The following is a 19,175-nucleotide window of genomic DNA, read 5'->3' on the forward strand; positions in this document are numbered from 1 at the left end:
CCAATTAAAGCTGTGTGTTGCGAGGTGGCGGTATACGAGTGAGGTGTCTGCAGAGAGGAGGCTTCATTGGTGGTCAGAAGTGACATTGATCGGTTTCTGATTCCACAGACTGCCTGTTTTTGAGACTCTGCGGTGTGATAATTCGCTTCCTCTTACAGACTCGAGTTGTGTCACTCCGAACGTTGATGTGGACACTTCTTTAGCCCCTCTATTATTGGGTCACCTGTAGTTAGCACATTCTGACTTCCTGATTTTGGGAAGAAGCCATGGTATGGAGCATAAAAGTGCTGTTTACCGTATATCATGTGTCACTCCGCACCCTGTGATCCTTCCATACACTGATCGCTCAGTAAGCTATAACTAGCAAGTTCTGGTGCCTATTTGACGGAGCAGCACTTCAGTGGTGACCCCTGACGGGATCTTCCTCTCTCTGATCTGACACTTCTGCTCTCCCCACCAGGAGGGATCGAAGACACATTGGCTCTGAGGTGAGAAGATACTTTTCTGTCTTTCTCGATGTTTTTGTGGACAGTGCGGACGGCTGAGCTCTGGCGGCGGACGGATTTTATTTGCTTGTGTGCTATTGATAATAGTCTGTCATCTCTCTGCACTCTTCAGATTCTCTTGTTTTAAAGGAAGCCTGCCACTAGCACAATGCACTGGTATGAGGGATCTATGGTTACCTCTATGTTTCCAGTGTGTCTTCACTCTCCAGATATCACTCCCTAATGTTGTATGTAAATTACTTTGGACCATCCAATGGGCGGTCCACCTCTGCCTGCGGTCCTGGCTCTCTTCCTCCCGGTTGTTGCAAAAACTGCCCCATTCTGTGTTTAGAGATGTCTCAGCTCCGCCTATTAGGTAACAAACTTCCTTTAATGGACAAAAAGTAAAAATTGGCAAATAAGGTTTTTATAACTTGTCTTCTACAGTATGTCCTTGTCGGGCACCTGGACATGAGACCCTTTGATCGTTCTGATAGTACACTGCAGTACATTTGTTCTTTCATTGATGGGAAATGTTGGGATTGATGAATTTTGGCATCAGTTGTAACAATTTGAGGCTCTTATAACTGGGCGGTGTCCGTATACTGTGCTGTGCCAATCCCCACAACAATTTATGGCAGGGGTTTATAGTAGTATCGTATGCAAGGCTAAACACTCCCTCCACCCCCTGTCCATCCAGTTCTGCTTACTTTCCTGCAGTATTCAGGCAGGCAAAAGCAAAAAAAAAATTGCAATGAGGTAGAAGCCAATTTTCCTCATTTTAGGAAAAAAACTCCTTCCTGACTCCAATCTGGCAATCAGAATAGGTCTTTTGAGACCACACAGGCGAGCGCAATAGCAGTCCGGATAACTTGGATCGATATAGCACTTTTACTACAAGTATGATGCGTACATAGCGGTACATACCATTTTCAGGTGCATTTTTCATGCACGTAGTTTCAATAGGAAATATGTAAAGGTCACATTGCATCGCGTGAAACTCACAGGGACATACGGGGGCAATGCAATTCTTAACTCGCATAGCAAATTATGGACCAATTGTTGGCAATATTGCAGAAAAATCGCAGCATGTAAATACCTTCATTGCAAATAATGGGTTTAATTTCCGTGAGTTTCAGAAATCTCGTGCAAAACTATGAGCCATGTAGATATGTCCGTACTAAATGTCAGGCACTGAAGTCCCCCACAGTCGCCCCAGTTTATATCATTCCTGTGCTTTAACACAGGAGTGATAAACGCTCAGTGATTGGATGTGGAGCGCACCATGGATCACTCCGGCCTCCTCTCACGGTAAGCAGTCATTTGTAGATGAGCAATGCCCTGTTTACACGGGCCAACTGTTGTCTGGTTCTTATGCATGCAGAAGCCGAATGGCGAGCAATAAGCAAATTACATTTTGTTCATTATTCAGACGCTCCTCAGGGGGAACAACAACCAGGGATGTCTCACCACACGGCTTCTGGTTCTTCTCCAGTTTGGACACTATCTGACGTTGGTGACCAAGCTCCACAGTAATATCTTCTAATTCCTATTGCAGATTTGTTTTCAACGCCTCACGTTTTTCATAAGCAGCTGCTTTTTTTCATACTGTTGATTTGCAGCTTCTAATTCTCTTTGAATTTATCTCCTTTGCTCTTCAACAGAATCCAAGCATGCAGTATTCTTCTCCATTGTCTTCTCCATATCTGACACCTGAACCTGAAGTGTTGACATTTGCTTTGACAGGTTTCTCTTAGTTTCTGAATCTTCCTCTAACTACTTGAGTAACACATCTGTCTCACATCCCACTCTCTTGAGGTGTGCACTAAGGCCAAGCCTTCAGCTAATTGATTATTGCAACAGTTTTTGATACTCTTCAATCTGATCTTCCAGTTCCACCTGCAGCCTGTTGACCTCCTCAGTCAGCTCTGTCTGTAACCTGTCTCCTTCAGTTAATTATACTAATAGCTCTTGAAGCTTCATTTCAGTTGTGTTTCTCTTACATTCAGAGTCATGTTTATCTTGTAATAGCTCAAAGAACGGGGTTCCTATTTGTGCAGGATTTGTCCTTCTCACAACGCACAAGTCTCCGCCATGTTAAAATGGCCTTACTTCGACATTCTGAAGAGTTACTTCAGCTCTTGCAATGGAATCCTCATCTTCCTTAAGGTGGATTCATACAAGAAAATTGTGTGAGATTTGTGTGTTGCGAGATGCACAAATTTCACGCGAATATGAACCCCACTGTTCTGAATGGGGTCATACACACGAGTGATTTTTTTCGGGCATCACATCACTCCACGATGCAATGTGAGAAACAAACCGCGGCACGTCCTATATTGGAGGGTGCCCTCACATCACCCATTGTTTTCAATGGGGCCAGCGTCAGCATCACACCTTGTTCTAGGTGCATGTGGTACAATGTGATGCCAGATTTCCCATTGGAAACAGGAACAGCTACTTCCCGAAGTGATGTAAGGAAATTGCATGTTAGCGAGTGCGATATCAGACCATGATTCACGGCCCAATTTCACGCTCGCCCTAATGTGTTTCAATCAGAGTGTGACCCAATCAGAGTAGGTCTCGTTAATAACCCCCCTCTGCTTTCTATCACTGAGCCAGTTACTTACCTCTGCATACCAAGGCAAGACGTGCGTTGGGGCGCAGCATATGGGCACACATACAGGCGATATGTGACTTATCTGACCATCATATCTGCAAATTAAGGGAGATATTCAGTTATGGAGCCGCTGTGAAATGTCCCGAACAGTAGAAGATAAATGCACTGACACCTGCAGCGCAGTATTCTCGCTGTTACTGCCATGATGTCATTCTGCGCCTCTGATCTCCGCATGTCTGTTTTATGATAGAATTCACAATTAATGAATTTTAATGCGTTTTGTGTTTGATAAAACGCAGTCTTTTTAAAGCATTTCTCTGCATGTCGTGGTGTTACCTGCATCAGTGACGCCTGACACCCTTCTGTTCTCGCAGTTATCAGTCATCTCTCCATAATATTTAAAGGCACGATATCACCAATTTCTTAAATTAATTAAAACCAGAAACATGTTACATGAATAAAATCAGTTTTTATTTTCAGATAGTAGAATTGTTTATTCTGTTGTCTGTACATGTCTATGGGGGGGGGGGGGGGCATCCTGTCTGTACATGACTATGGGGGCGGCCATACTGTCTGTACATGACTATGGGGGGGGCGGCCATCCTGTCTGTACATGACTATGGGGGGCGGCCATTCTGTCTGTACATGACTATGGGGGGGGAGGCCATTCTGTCTGTACATGACTATGGGGGAGGCCATCCTGTCTGTACATGACTATGGGGGGGGCGGCCATCCTGTCTGTACATGACTATGGGGGGGCGGCCATCCTGTCTGTACATGACTATGGGGGTGGCCATCCTGTCTGTACATGACTATGGGGGGGCGGCCATCCTGTCTGTACATGACTATGGGGGAGGCCATCCTGTCTGTACATGACTATCGGGGGGGCGGCCATCCTGTCTGTACATGACTATGGGGGCGGCCATCCTGTCTGTACATGACTATGGGGGGGCGGCCATCCTGTCTGTACATGACTATGGGGGCGGCCATACTGTCTGTACATGACTATGGGGGCGGCCATCCTGTCTGTACATGACTATGAGGGCGGCCATCCTGTCTGTACATGACTATGGGGGCGGCCATCCTGTCTGTACATGACTATGGGGGCGGCCATCTTGTCTGTACATGACTATGGGGGCGGCCATCCTGTCTGTACATGACTATGGGGGCGGCCATACTGTCTGTACATGACTATGGGGGCGGCCATCCTGTCTGTACATGACTATGGGGGGGCGGCCATCCTGTCTGTACATGACTATGGGGGGGGCCATCCTGTCTGTACATGACTATGGGGAGGCCATCCTGTGTGTTCATGACTATGGGGCGGCCATCCTGTCTGTACATGACTATGGGGGAGGCCATCCTGTGTGTTCATGACTATGGGGGCGGCCATCCTGCCTGTACATGACTATGGGGGAGGCCATTCTGTCTGTACATGACTATGGGGGCGGCCATCTTGTCTGTACATGACTATGGGGGCGGCCATCCTGTCTGTACATGACTATGGGGGCGGCCATCCTGTGTGTTCATGACTATGGGGGGGAGGCCATTCTGTCTGTACATGACTATGGGGGCGGCCATCCTGTCTGTACATGACTATGGGGGCGGCCATCCTGTCTGTACATGACTATGGGGGTGGCTATCCTGTCATTACATGACTGTGGGGAGGCCATCCTGTCTGTACATTACTGTGGGGGGCGGCCATCCTGTCTGTATATGACTATGGGGGCGGCCATCCTGTCTGTACATGACTATGGGGGCGGCCATCCTGTCTGTACATGACTATGGGGGTGGCCATCCTGTCTGTACATGACTATGGGGAGGCCATCCTGTCTGTACATGACTATGGGGAGGCCATCCTGTCTGTTCATGACTATGGGGGGGGCGGCCATCCTGTCTGTACATGACTATGGGGAAGGCCATCATGTCTGTACACGACTATGGGGAGGCCATCCTGTCTGTTCATGACTATGGGGGGGGCGGCCATCCTGTCTGTACATGACTATGGGGGAGGCCATCCTGTTTGTACATGACTATGGGGGCAGCCATCCTGTCAGTATATGACTATGGGGGAGGCCATCATGTCTGTACATGACTATGGGGGCGGCCATCCTGTCTGTACATGACTATGGGGGCGGCCATGCTGTCTGTACATGAGTATTGGGGGCGGCCATCCTGTCTGTACATGACTTTTGGGGGGCGGCCATCCTGTCTGTACATGACTATGGGGAGGCCATCCTGTGTGTTCATGACTATGGGGGAGGCTATCCTGTCTGTACATGACTATGGGGGCGGCCATCCTGTCTGTACATGACTATGGGGGAGGCCATACTGTCTGTACATGATTATGGGGGCGGCCATCCTGTCTGTACATGACTATGGGGGAGGCCATACTGTCTGTACATGACTATGGGGGCGGCCATCCTGTCTGTACATGACTATGGGGGAGGCCATCCTGTCTGTACATGACTATGGGGGGGCAGCCATCCTGTCTGTACAAGACTATGGGGGGGGGGGGGGGCAGCCATCCCGTCTGTACATGACTATGGGGGTGGCCATCCTGTCTGTACTTGACTATGGGGAGGCCATCCTGTGTGTTCATGAGTATGGGGGAGGCCATCCTGTCTGTACATGACTATGGGGGCGGCCATCCTGTCTGTACATGACTATGGGGAGGCCATCCTGTGTGTTCATGACTATGGGGGAGGCCATCCTGTCTGTACATGACTATGGGGGTGGCCATCCTGTCTGTGCATGACTATGGGGGAGGCCATCCTGTGTGTACATGACTATGGGGAGGCCATTCTGTCTGTACATGACTATGGGGAGGCCATTCTGTCTGTACATGACTATGGGGGCGGCCATCCTGTCTGTACATGACTATGGGGGAGGCCATACTGTCTGTACATGACTATGGGGGAGGCCATCCTGTCTGTACATGACTATGGGGGCGGCCATCCTGTCTGTACATGACTATGGGGGCGGTCATACTGTCTGTACATGACTATGGGGGAGGCCATCCTGTCTGTACATGACTATGGGGGAGGCCATCCTGTCTGTACATGACTATGGGGAGGCCATCCTGTCTGTACATGACTATGGGGGCCGCCATCTTGTCTGTACATGACTATGGGGACGGCCATCCTGTCTGTACATGACTATGGGGAGGCGGCCATCTTGTCTGTACATGACTATGGGGACGGCCATCCTGTCTGTACATGACTATGGGGGAGGCCATCCTGTCTGTACATGACTGTGGTTTATGACCCCTATAAAAGCACCTTAAGGCCGGCTTAACATAGGAGTATTTACGCGATGGCCTTTGTTTTTGCATGATTGCTTGTGCGCAATACTTTATTTTTTGCACTTCTATAGCATGCAGATTTGCACCTGCAGTAAAGCCCGCGGCCATGCTCCCAGGGATGGCAATGTAGAGGTACTCAATTGTATGTGTTTCACCCTCAAGCGTTTTGAAGTCTGAGTCCCACTGAGTGGAGGTACTTATCTGCCGGAGAGTCCGTGGAGTGACCCCTCTCCTCCTCCACAGTGTTCCCCTACCAGTACCTGGCAGATTATGTGGCCTGCAGGACCGGCGTCCTCCTGTGTTTCCTCCCTGACCTCCAATCTCTTGTCTTACCTGCACTACTGTATCTTGTGAATTCATGCCTTGTACTACTAAAGAGAAGTTTACAGCAAAGTTATTTCCCGGCCCTGACCGTTCCCAGGAACCCGAGGTAGCTAAACTGTCTGTGGCTCATCTATTTGTCCCGCCAATGGTCATGTCGGGGGGTACCGGAACGGTGGCGTCACACGTGACTAATTCCTCTACACCTGCTCCACAGTTTATTGGGCATCCACATGCTGGGGTGTCCGGAAGCGGCCCAGCTCTGCCATGGCCTTGGCAATGTGTGTCCCTCCTGGAGGGAGCCTGTTAGGTGCCGCCGTGAGAAGCTAACACTTTACCCTCCCAGCTCCTCAGCATATGCCATGTGTCCAGGGTCCCCCTACGGGATGCTGCAGCAACGTTGCAACAAGTTTAATTAGCATCATGTGCTATATTCCTGTGCAATCACAAAAACACGAAAAAAAATGTGCACGCGGTGCGTATGGTTTTGCACAGACGAAATACGTGCAAAATCTGCCTAAGTGAACGCACCCATGGAATCCTTCACTATGTATTACGGACACAAACGTTTTGCGCGTCATATACTGTGCCAATCCATTAGTGTGAGTCCATCCTGAGGGCCCACACCCACTGCTGTTATTGACCGCCGCCATATTGATGCGTTTTATTAATGCGAATGTCAATGGGACTTCCTAATGTTAAAATCGCATCGCACAAAAATCACAAAGCACCAACCAGCACTGCGAACATGAGAAAGTCCCATGACATCTTCATTAAAGGGGTTGTCCCGCGGCAGCATGTGGGTCTATACACTTCTGTATGGCCATATTAATGCACTTTGTAATGTACATTGTGCATTAATTATGAGCCATACAGAAGTTTTATAAGAAGTTTTTCACTTACCTGTTCCGTTGCTAGCGTCCTCGTCTCCATGGTTGCCGTCTAATTTTCGCCGTCTAATGGCCAAATTAGACGCGCTTGCGCAGTCCGGGTCTTATCTTCTCAATGGGGCTCTGTGTAGCTCCGTCACGTGCCGATTCCAGCCAATCAGGAGGCTGGAATCGGCAATGGACCGCACAGAAGCCCTGCGGTCCACGGAGGGAGAAGATGCCGGCGGCCATCTTCACCGGGTAAGTAAGAAGTCACCGGAGCGCGGGGATTCAGGTAAGCGCTGTCCGGTGTTCTTTTTTAACCCCTGCATCGGGGTTGTCTCGCGCCGAACGGGGGGGGGGGGGGGGGGGGGGGTTGAAAAAAAAAACAAACCCGTTTCGGCGCGGGACAACCCCTTTAAGAAAACGCAGCAGTAAAAGCACCAGTGGGTGTGAGCCCTGAGGATGCATTCACACTGACAGGAAACTCGGGGGGTTTGTGCGCTGTCAGATAAACAAAACTACAACTCAGTATTGGCAATGGGTGTATTTACGTGGGTGACTCCTAGCGGCGCTGTGTGACGGGGCAGTTGCAGTATGTTCTATCTTTCTGCGAGTCTCACATGAGAGTAGAACATGTAGATGCGCGGTCTCCCTCCCAGCACATGGATGTTGCGCCTAAGAACATTGGATGTGATTCGCTGTTACCCGTGTGAGTGCACCCTAAGCACCAATGTAGTCTAACCCCCTCCTCCAAGCCTTCTCCCAAGCTGCGTCAGGTTTCTGGCATGCGCTGCTGCAACGAGCAGGAGTTGGCGGTAGTATCTCGGGCGGGTGCCACTCCTTCAAGTTGGTCACGGTGGTGGCTACTCAGCCTTTTGAATAGCCCAAAGTTGTGTATTTTCGTGACGCCAGTGCCTTTTTATTATCTATTCCCTTAGTGGAATAAAGAAACAAGCAGGTTGATAAGCTGGTAAACTGAAGGCACACAGTTTACTGAAGCTCGGTAGTGGAGATACAGCCACAAAGATGATCCTCACATATAGCACAGCATGGATCCCCATTAGTTTCCTCACTCTGCCCATGGTCTGTGATTTGAGTAGCTGGGCTGAACGGGGTCCTGACTGAACTTCCGAAAAGAACCTTTACTAAATGAAACTGGAATAACGTTTATAACGGTAATACCTTGTAGTACATAACGGCCCGGGAAACTGAGGGAGAAGAAAACGGCGGCTGAGGGATCACTAACCCCCTAGCTGACAGGACTTCTCACAGCTGCAGCGTCTGGTTTTCCCTCCACTCTGGCATGTATCGCCCCGTTCTCTCTCACCCTGGCAGGGTCACAACGGTCTCCTCTCCTCTGACGTCCCATCCCTCCTAACTGCCTTCTCCTCACGTCTCCCTTACAACAGTCATCTCCTCCTTTGTGTTACGCCTGTCAGCTCATAGTTATTTTGCCAGCACACCTTGTTCTGTCCAGACGAGCCAGGGTTAACATCTCCTGTGCCTTCCAGTCAGGTTAATTACCCTGCCATGTGTCTGAGTAGTGTGCTGGTGATTGACAGGTCTATCCACCTATCAGCTCCTCCCACCTCCCTATAAGATCCAGCTCTGGCTGCCTGGGGGGGTCGATTATTTTTTGTTTCAGTGTCAGCCCTGGTGTTGTGCCATTCCCTCTGTCTGCTAGCCAATCTGCCTTTGTTTTTATCCTGCTTCTGTCAGCTTGTCCGCTAGCCCTCGCTGTTATCAGCCAGGGTTTTCTGTAGTAATAATGACCCCCACAATGTCCCCAGTAGTAATAATTGTGACCTTAACAGTGTCCTCAGTAGTAATAGTGTTCTCCACAAGGGCCTCAGTAGTTCTAGTGTCCCCAGTAGTAATAGTGACTCCCACAGGGGACTCAGAAGTAATAGTGACCCCCCACAATGACCCTCAGAAGTAATAGTGACCCCACAGAGCCTCAGTAGTAATGCAGCAGACCAGATCTGCTAAGGGTGCGATTGGCGGGGGCAGTGAACGATACTAGTCACAGTGACGCTGCTGCTCCTTTATCTTGAAACACAGCCTGACATCCGCGCTGCACCAGTGGTAAAATAGATGGTACAGTTTGGCAGTTCTTTCTGAGGTGCTATCAGCGGAGTTAGGTAGGGTAAGATATTGTTTTGTCGTGACACCAGTCTGTATATGGGTAGGGACAAAATATTAATTACAAAAATGGGAGAAATAAACCAAAATCGGTGGTGGTAGTCCTTTTTTCCCTGGAGGGTGTAGTGTGGTTCTTCAATGCAGATACTGGGTTGGTAGTAGTAATAGAGACCCCCACAGTGGCCTCAGTAGTAATAATGACCCCCCCATACTAATAGTGCCCCCTATATTACGCCAAGAAGTAACAGTGACCCCCTACAATAGCCCAGTAGTAATAGTCCACCCCTAAAACCGATATACTTACTCTTCTCTTGGTCTTTACAGCACCACTGTTCCCCTTCTCAGCACTGCTGCAGGCGGAAGTGTGTGTGCCCACAGCAGTGCCTTCTCCCCTTCTCCTGTGGAACCAAAGATGAGAGTTCAGAGGAGGGGGATCCCAAATGTACATACTAATGTCAGTGTGTACATCCCGCAACAGTGTCAGTGAGTGATTACCAGCCGGGGAGCCAAAGCACCTCAGCTGGTAATTACCTTCATGGTGACGCCGTGCCCCGAAAGCAGGACCCAGGGTCCCAAAGCATGACTGTCCCACATAATAGGGACATCTGGTCACCTTCACAATCTCTGGTTACAGCAGCGACCACTAAACGAAAGCTAATGTCATATGTCTAGTGCGGGACTGGAACCTTATATTGTAGCCACTGTGGTGCACCGGGTTTAATACCGCAGGGTAACAGGAATTGTAGTTTTTAGGTCATGTAGCAGACTGGCTTCACTAACCTGAGGGTCCTGAGCTCCAACCCATACCTTTTGTCAAGGGAGCTCTTTCAGTTTTACGGAGTGCAGGATGGATTCCGACACTGAGATTTAGTGAAACAACTTTACTGTAACTGGTTCTGCACTTTCCAGGTTACAACAGTCAATTATAGAATAACATAAGGGATTACAACAGCAGCAGATGGGTGATCATTTGGTTATTGTGCCTTTAAAGGTAATTGCTTTAGCGGAGTTATTGGAGCGACAGCCTATAATGCTCTGGGGAATGTATCCTACTTGGTTGGTATCAGGAATATCTTTGCTAACAGTTATTGATTCAGTTCTTAACACGCACAGTCCAATTTAGATTAACCTCTGCTGTGGGGCTCTACTCAACTTGCGCTACAATACCCACTGGTTACTCACAATTTAGTTCCATAACATGATACCTAGAAGGATGCATGCGGGGAGGATTCATCAGCGTGGTAGCTGACTAGCATTGTTCCCACCGGAGGTTAGAAATCAATGTATGCAGAAGGATCCTTGTTCAACTTATCTTCTCTGTCTAGATTCAGCTCTGTTTGCTTTTCCTCTGGCCTTATAACACTATACTTCCCTTCACAGCGAGGACTGGCACAAAAAAAATCAGCATTGAATGTATTCGTCTTGTTCCTTTTGCTCACTAACAGGGATCTCTCTGGTCTTCTCACTGAGCTGTGAGGTTGCTGTTTCTCTCACTCTCCATCCTAAACTAAAACTCAGCCTGTCCGTCTGCCTACTGGCCCCTCCCACATGGTGTTGTTTTCAAACCTACTAGAATTTGTCAAAAATGACTCAACTCTGCAAAATTAGCTGAAGGATGTGTCTGATAACCAACATTACATTTCATCTGCACAATTTAACCCTTACATCTCTGCGTAGTCTGAGCTTATGCAAGGTTTTGTGAATATAAGACTGTGTAATGCAAGCTACAAGCAATGCTTATTATCCATGTGAAGAATATGCTTTATACAACCACATGACAGCTTTGCACTGGGGTGTAACAATAACATTGGTTCTGGGACACTATGAACTCCTCCTCTTAGGGTAAGCCAACCTCAGCGATATTGTTAGAGGTTGGTCATTGTCCTTGACAGGCAAGGAGTATCAGGGCTCCTGCGCACGGGCGATAGTTCATTGCGTTATCCGCAGCGATTATTTGGCCACAGGTAACACAGTGAATGCTTTCCCTAGACTTACTACGGAAAGCGCAGCCCCGACGTCCATGAGGAGAGAATCATAGCGATTCTCCACTCGCAGGATGCAAACCGGGGCATGCCGTGATTTGCTGCGTTTCTCCGCGGTGAGCCTATCTATTAGATAGGCTCAGCGCAGTGACCTGTCAGCTCTCCCCCCTGCTCCCCCATGGCGTAATATCGCTAGTGATATTCCATCACGGCCTTAAAGTCTATAAAGCAATGCAAAGGCAATAGTCTACATAGCCAAATACTAAGACTTGAACTGGATTTTCAGTTGGTATGAACTCCTATGCAGATGAACATATTTCCATTTAATAATTTAAGGTATTGTAGGGAAAAGGATACTAGCTCCTTACTGTCTGTAGTGCGCTGGTAGCACTCCTTTGGTGACTCATTCGGATCTTCGCAATAGTGGATCTTCTGCTGCAGCAGGAGTCATACCATCTCCAAAATCTCTTGGTGTTGGACTTGTATTGGGTACGGCAGGCATTACTGGTGAAAGTGTTGGAATCACAGCAGGTACCAATTACTCCTGGTACAGTATTAGTCCTGGTACAAGTACTGGCGTAGCAAACATTGGTTCTCCAGTAACAGTTAATCTCTCCACAGGATCTGGTGGGACTGGGTAGGAGCCTGCAATTCTCTGTGGAGGTGTGTAAAGAGTTGGGATGTCTCGTTTAGCACATACTTTCATGCCGTTCTGGTGCACAACTTGGTGAATCCTAACGCTCGGTCTCTTGGAAGTTGTCCTTGTCTTCCGATCATGAGATAGTAAGGCGAATACCCAGTAGAACAATGTGTTGTATTGTTATAGATCTCAAGATGTTCACAAAGTAGTTCAGGCCATTCCACTTGTTTCTTTATCGAAGCGGTCCTGAGCATATTGATGAAGGCTTGATTCACTCTTTCACAAAGGCCTTGGGGCTGGTAAGCTGTGGTCCTCAGCTTTCTGCATTCATGGAATTGGCACAATACTTTGAACAATTGGGATTCAAATGTTTGTCCCTGATCAGTCAACACAGCATCTGGACCTCCAAAACAGCTGACATACTTGTAGAACATGACAGCAGTGGTTCGCGCTGCAAGGTCTCTAACAGGTACCACAACGACCCATTTGGAATAATGATCCCCCATAGTTAAGGCATATGAGTAGCCGGAACGTGTTGGGGCAAGCTTCACGTGATCAAGGGCTACTAACTGATTGGTGATTTTTTTCATGCATAACATTCATTACACCATTTCTCAACGTCTCGTCTCATTCTGATCCAATTGAAGCATTTATGTATGGTAGCTTCCATCTTTTATATGCCGATTGGTCGGGATATGCATCTAAGGCCATATTAGTGTCTTTCTTGGGATCAGGATCTGATGTAGCCTCTCACCAGAGACTGGATCAAGTGAGTTGCGCATGATCTCACCCTTTTGAAGGAATATACATTTACTGTCTCCACAAGCGGACAAGTTCAGTATTTGGATGAGCACGACATAGTCGCATTGGTACCCTATCAGCAGTAATGTAGTCACAAACCTCTCCAAGAACACGACTTTCACTCTGGATTGTCTTCCATAGAGAAGGATCTGATAAGGGTTCAGGTGCTTGGTCAGGCAGTCGGTCACTATCTGCAGTGATAGTATTCTGTAGTGCAAACCTGTTGTAGAAGGAAGGCATTTCCACCTCTTCCCAGTGATCATCTTGTGGGGGTTCTTCTCCAACTTGTAGGTGGAACAAAGCATCTACACTATGGAAACTCACATGACCTAAGCACCTCTCCATGAGTCCCTGGTATGTTGCGGGAGCGTTACAGAGTCCGAATGGCATGCTGTTAAATTTAGAGTCCCATGGGAGTAGTAAATGTAGTTTTCTCCCTGCCTTCAGGCGCCGTAGGTAATTGCCATCAAATCCAGGGTGGAAAAATAGGCAGCTGAGCTGAGAGCAGCGAGTGACTCTTCGATATGCATCCTTGTGCGTATTCTGGTTAAGTATCCAATAGTCTACACAGAATCGGATCGATCCATCCTTCTCTTTAACAAGAAGCAAGGGCGCGGCCCAGGGGTTTGACTTTCAGAGGTGACATCCGCTTCCTTCATCTCTCGCAGCATTTTCTCACAGCATTCATGTACATTGTTGGAGAATTTGTTGATGCCTTTCTTTAACCCCTTAGTGACCAAGCCTGTTTGTGCCATAATGACCAGACCCCTCAAATCTGTGAGCTAACCAACACCCTAAAGCCAAAATCCCAAACTTCTGAGAGACCAAAGTAAAAAAATGTCAAGGCCCACATCTGTTAGGGGCACCCCATCTTTTCCTATATTGGTCCCCCCCACATCCAATAGTTTGTGACGCACTACGAGACCCCCCACATTAAGATGAACACTTTTTGCCACGGCCTTGTTAACCTTTATTCTGGTCCGATTTATGGCTGATGAAGAGATCACACGTCTCCATTTAAGTCTCTGAATCATCTCTGGCCAAATAATCAAAATGCCAGAAACACAGAAAATCTTGTTTCATATTTTTATCACATTTTTCATGGGGTAACTACCTGAGATCTTCAGGTTCTCGGGTTCGTTTAGTAGCTAGGAGCAGGGAGACTTTAAATTACCCCGGCAATCCGCGGCTTTTGCACATGCATCCACCATTTTGATGATGGGCGCATGCACAGCAGCCGGGGTAAGGCCCTCGGATTAATCTGGGGGCCTTAGGTACATAATTTCATCTTCTCTCATGGATGTGATCTATGAGGGGAGATGAAACAAACTTTTAAAACTTTTTTTTTTCTTTTTTACACTTTTTCTTAACTTTAAATGATCGCTGTTATCCATTGGATAACAGCGACCATGTGACCAGAAACCGCATATGTTTCTCTGCTCTCGGCTACACATGGTAGCCAGGAGCAAAGAGATTTAAAATTTCCTGGAGTCCAAGCCCTTCTGCATCAGGCGCGCATGCGCAGAAGCTAACGTCAGGTCGGGAAGGACCAGAACGTCGCCAAACATAGCAGAGGATGGAGGTGAGTACTTTCAGCTGCCCTCATGGATCGAATCCATGAGGGGAGCTGAATCTTTAACTTTTATTTACTTTTCATTTACTTTTATGCAAATACTGGCGATCGCGTTACCGTGGAAGGTGTGTGTGTGTGTGTGTGTGTGTGTGTGTGTGTGTGTGGGGGGGGGGGGTGATATGACAGCTCTAGGTTGTTAGCTACAGCCAACAGCAGGGAGCTGTCACGTCCACAGCCCATGTGGCTTTAATCCCCAGAGCAAACGTGTTTTTACGGCCCTAGGTATTAAACCCCACTGAAGCAGGACGTAGAAAGTCTATGAGGTAGTCACTAAGGGGTTAACAGGAGGGTGATCACTGGTGGCTATGCAATGTTGGATAAGGATAGTCTTTCTAAAATTCGAGGGGTGTTTGCTGAAAGCCTGATGATACCACTTGGCAACGTTCAGAGCTCCATTTACTCTATCAGCAGGAGTACTGGTGTCTCCCACATGGAGTTCTGTCCATCACTGCCTTTATCTCTAGTATCTTCTACCTAATGTTGATGGCCAAGGGGGTTATACTTCACCATGTCCCCAGGAAGAAATTGATACAACTGACCCACTTGGTGGAATTTGTGTAAAACTACTGGTGGGTCACTTAAATTCACTAACCGTACTGGTACCGTTGGGGGGGTGACAAGACTCCTTGTGCAGCGTCCGAGGAGCGGGCCCATAGCCAAGGAGACAACGGGGTAGATTGAGGCCTTGTCATGGGCCTTTACCATCTCCTCCCCTGGGGGTAGCATGGGACCTGTCCAAGTTACTGCTGGGGGAGTTTCACAGGGTAACCCAAGTAGTGGTTTACCTTAAGGTTTTTTTGTCACCTTTGATGCCACAGTTCCGTCCTCGGTGAATCCAGATGGTTAAATAAAGAGTCCACACACAGGAATATCTTTGTAGAGCAGAACCGGGCACGGTCGGTTAAACTCGTTTACGTGCAGAACTATTTACAGTCCAACATTATGCATGTCAGCAGGAAAAATGGTGCAGAACATAAAAGTGGTGCAACGGAGGAATCACAGGATAACAGACGAGTCCACAGTCCAAGTTATCTGCAGGGTTCTGTTCCCGGCCATTCTCCTTTCCTCTCTCTCCAGCTCTCTACCGGTCAACACTCACAAGTGGAAGTCAAGCACTCAGCACTGCATGGTCGTTCCTTCCACTCTCTCAATCCTCTAGGTCAACAGCAGGAAGGCCTGGGTGAATTGGGCCTAGGGCAGACATCAGGCCATCGCTCATCCTCTTCCATCTCCCGCACAGACCAATCAGTGTCTGGGGTTCAATCAGCAGAACTTCTCTCCTCCTTGCACTCAGAAGTACTTGCTAGACTGACTAACATACAATTTTACAATCACATATATATTACATGGTCACATGACACACAACAGATATATTTTCCAGACAGTAACCCATTCAGTGCTGTAGAGGTGCAATACACGTCAAATTCATGCAATATAGAAGACACTGAAAACACAGAGGTGCAAGACAAATGCATTCATACTTATGAAGGGGCCCCGTTAACTCTGGGCCAGTACATTTGTGTCTTTCACCAGCGGTTGTCCATCTAGCTGGATGGCTTCTAGCAAGGCTGGGTAGTCTTTATTTGCGATACCCAGTCGGGCACGACCCTGGATAATAGTTTCTAGTTTAGGTGGTAGTGGCACTGATCTAGCACCTTGACCTCTGATGCGGCAGATCGCACCCTTCTGGTTCACAAACCTCTGCTGAGTGGTGAGGGCTTTGGTATGAGGCAGTAGAACTTTCTGGAGAGAAGCATGCAAGGCATCCAACAAAGCAACAACGCATTATATTCAGGCCTAACATAAACTTAGCAGCACCTTCATCCTCTCCATCTGTGACCTCTAGGCCCTGATCAGGCAATCTCATATCACCCTCTTGCTCATTAGGTTCCCAGTAACCCACTAACGGTAGAACTTGACCATTGCTTGTATATAGAGTCAAATCATTAATATCAGGAGTTCCCAAATCATTACAGGCCTGACATTTTAAGAATGTAGACATTTGTGATCCTGTGTCCACCAGCGCCTCCTGGGGTACGCCATCAATACGGACAGTTATATAGGGGTAGGATGAGACATAGTGTGAGGCTCCTGTTTGGAGGCTCTTGGGTCGGACCTTCTTTCGGTACTCCTGAGGGGCGGTCCACAGCCTCAGGGGCAGCCCGTTTAACTGCTAACATAGAGCTTTAGTGTGACCTGGCTTATTACAATGGAGACAGATAGGCCCCTCACCCTGAAAGATCCTAGCGAGAGGGGGGCGTACGGGATCTGGATGGCACGAGCGAGGTACTGGTGCAAGAGGCGGCTGCTTAGGTGCTCTGAAGAGACTGCCTGTTATCTGCGACAGACGCAGCCGCCTCTTCAATGGCATTATTGCGGTTTTAGTTTATTTTATTAGTAAATCGTGACGCCAGCGCTACATCAGCACAAGGATGTCACATGTGATGCAATTAAGAAATCACGAAACAAGCAGCGATCATACATCAGTGCACACATACAAGTAGGGATCATACATCAGTGCACAACATAAAGGTAGGGATCATACATCAGTGCACACATACAGGTAGGGATCATACATCAGTGCACACATACAGGTAGGGATCATACATCAGTGCACACATACAGGTAGGGATCATACATCAGTGCACACATACAAGTAGGGATCATACATCAGTGCACACATACAAGTAGCGATCATACATCAGTGCACACATACAAGTAGCGATCATACATCAGTGCACACATACAAGTAGCGATCATACATCAGTGCACACATACAGGATCATACATCAGTGCACACATACAAGTAGGGATCATACATCAGTGCACACATACAAGTAGGGATCATACATCAGTGCACACATACAAGTAGGGATCATACATCAGTGCACACATACAGGTAGGGATCATACATCAGTGCACACATACAGGTAGGGATCATACATCAGTGCACACATACAGGTAGGGATCATACATCAGTGCACACATACAGGTAGGGATCATACATCAGTGCACACATACAGGTAGGGATCATACATCAGTGCACACATACAAGTAGGGATCATACATCAGTGCACACGTACAAGTAGCGATCATACATCAGTGCACACATACAAGTAGCGATCATACATCAGTGCACACATACAGGATCATATATCAGTGCACACATACAAGTAGGGATCATACATCAGTGCACACATAGAAGCAGGGATCATATATCAGTGCACACATTCAACTAGGGAACATATATCAGTGCACACATACAAGCAGCGATCATACATCAGTGCACACATACAAGTAGGGATCATACATTAGTGCATACATACATGTAGGGATCATACATCAGTGCACACATACAAGTAGGGATCATACATCAGTGCACACACACAAGTAGGGATCATACATCAGTGCACACATACAAGTAGGGATCATACATCAGTGCACACATACAAGTAGCAAACATAAATCAGTGCACGCATACAAGTAGGGATCATACATCAGTGCACACATACAAGTAGGGATCATACATCAGTGCACACATACAGGTAGGGATCACACATCAGTGCACACAAACAAGTAGGGATCATACATCAGTGCACACATACAAGTAGGGATCATACATCAGTGCACACATACAAGTAGTGATCATACATCAGTGCACACATACAACTAGCGAACATACATTAGTGCACGCATACAAGTAGGGATCATATATCAGTACACACATACAAGTAGGGATCATACATCAGTGCACACATACAAATAGGGATCATACATCAGTGCACACATACAAGTAGGGATCATACATCAGTGCACACATACAAGTAGGGATCATACATCAGTGCACACATACAAGAAGGGATCATATATCAGTGCACACCTACAAGTAGGGATCATACAAAAGTGCACACATACAGGTAGGGATCATATATCAGTGCACACATACAGGTAGGGATCATACATCAGTGCACACACAGGTAGGGATCATATATCAGTGCACACATACAGGTAGGGATCATACATCAGTGCACACACAGGTAGGGATCATACATCAGTGCACACATACAAGTAGGGATCATACATCAGTGCACACATACAAGTAGGGATCATACATCAGTGCACACATACAAGTAGCGAACATACATCAGTGCACGCATACAAGTAGGGATCATATATCAGTGCACACATACAAGTAGGGATCATACATCAGTGCACACATACAAGTAGGGATCATACATCAGTGCACACATACAAGTAGGGATCATACATCAGTGCACACATACAAGTAGGGATCATACATCAGTGCACACATACAAGAAGGGATCATATATCAGTGCACACATACAAGTAGCGATCATACATCAGTGCACACATA

At 47.5% G+C, this 19,175-nt stretch overlaps 1 protein-coding gene across 1 annotated transcript in view; it reads left to right on the plus strand.

Moving 5' to 3' along the window:
• Positions 1-343: 343 nt before the first annotated feature.
• LOC136607523 (polyunsaturated fatty acid lipoxygenase ALOX15B-like) overlaps positions 344-19,175 on the plus strand; it is a 140,909-nt gene continuing 122,077 nt past the window's right edge. Inside the window, exon 1 of the mRNA XM_066589045.1 lies at positions 344-488. The gene's annotated coding sequence lies outside the window, so the exon portion shown is untranslated. The remainder of the gene's footprint in view (positions 489-19,175) is intronic.

This window comes from Eleutherodactylus coqui, chromosome 1, assembly GCF_035609145.1.
Source record: "Eleutherodactylus coqui strain aEleCoq1 chromosome 1, aEleCoq1.hap1, whole genome shotgun sequence".
NCBI lineage: Eukaryota > Metazoa > Chordata > Amphibia > Anura > Eleutherodactylidae > Eleutherodactylus > Eleutherodactylus coqui.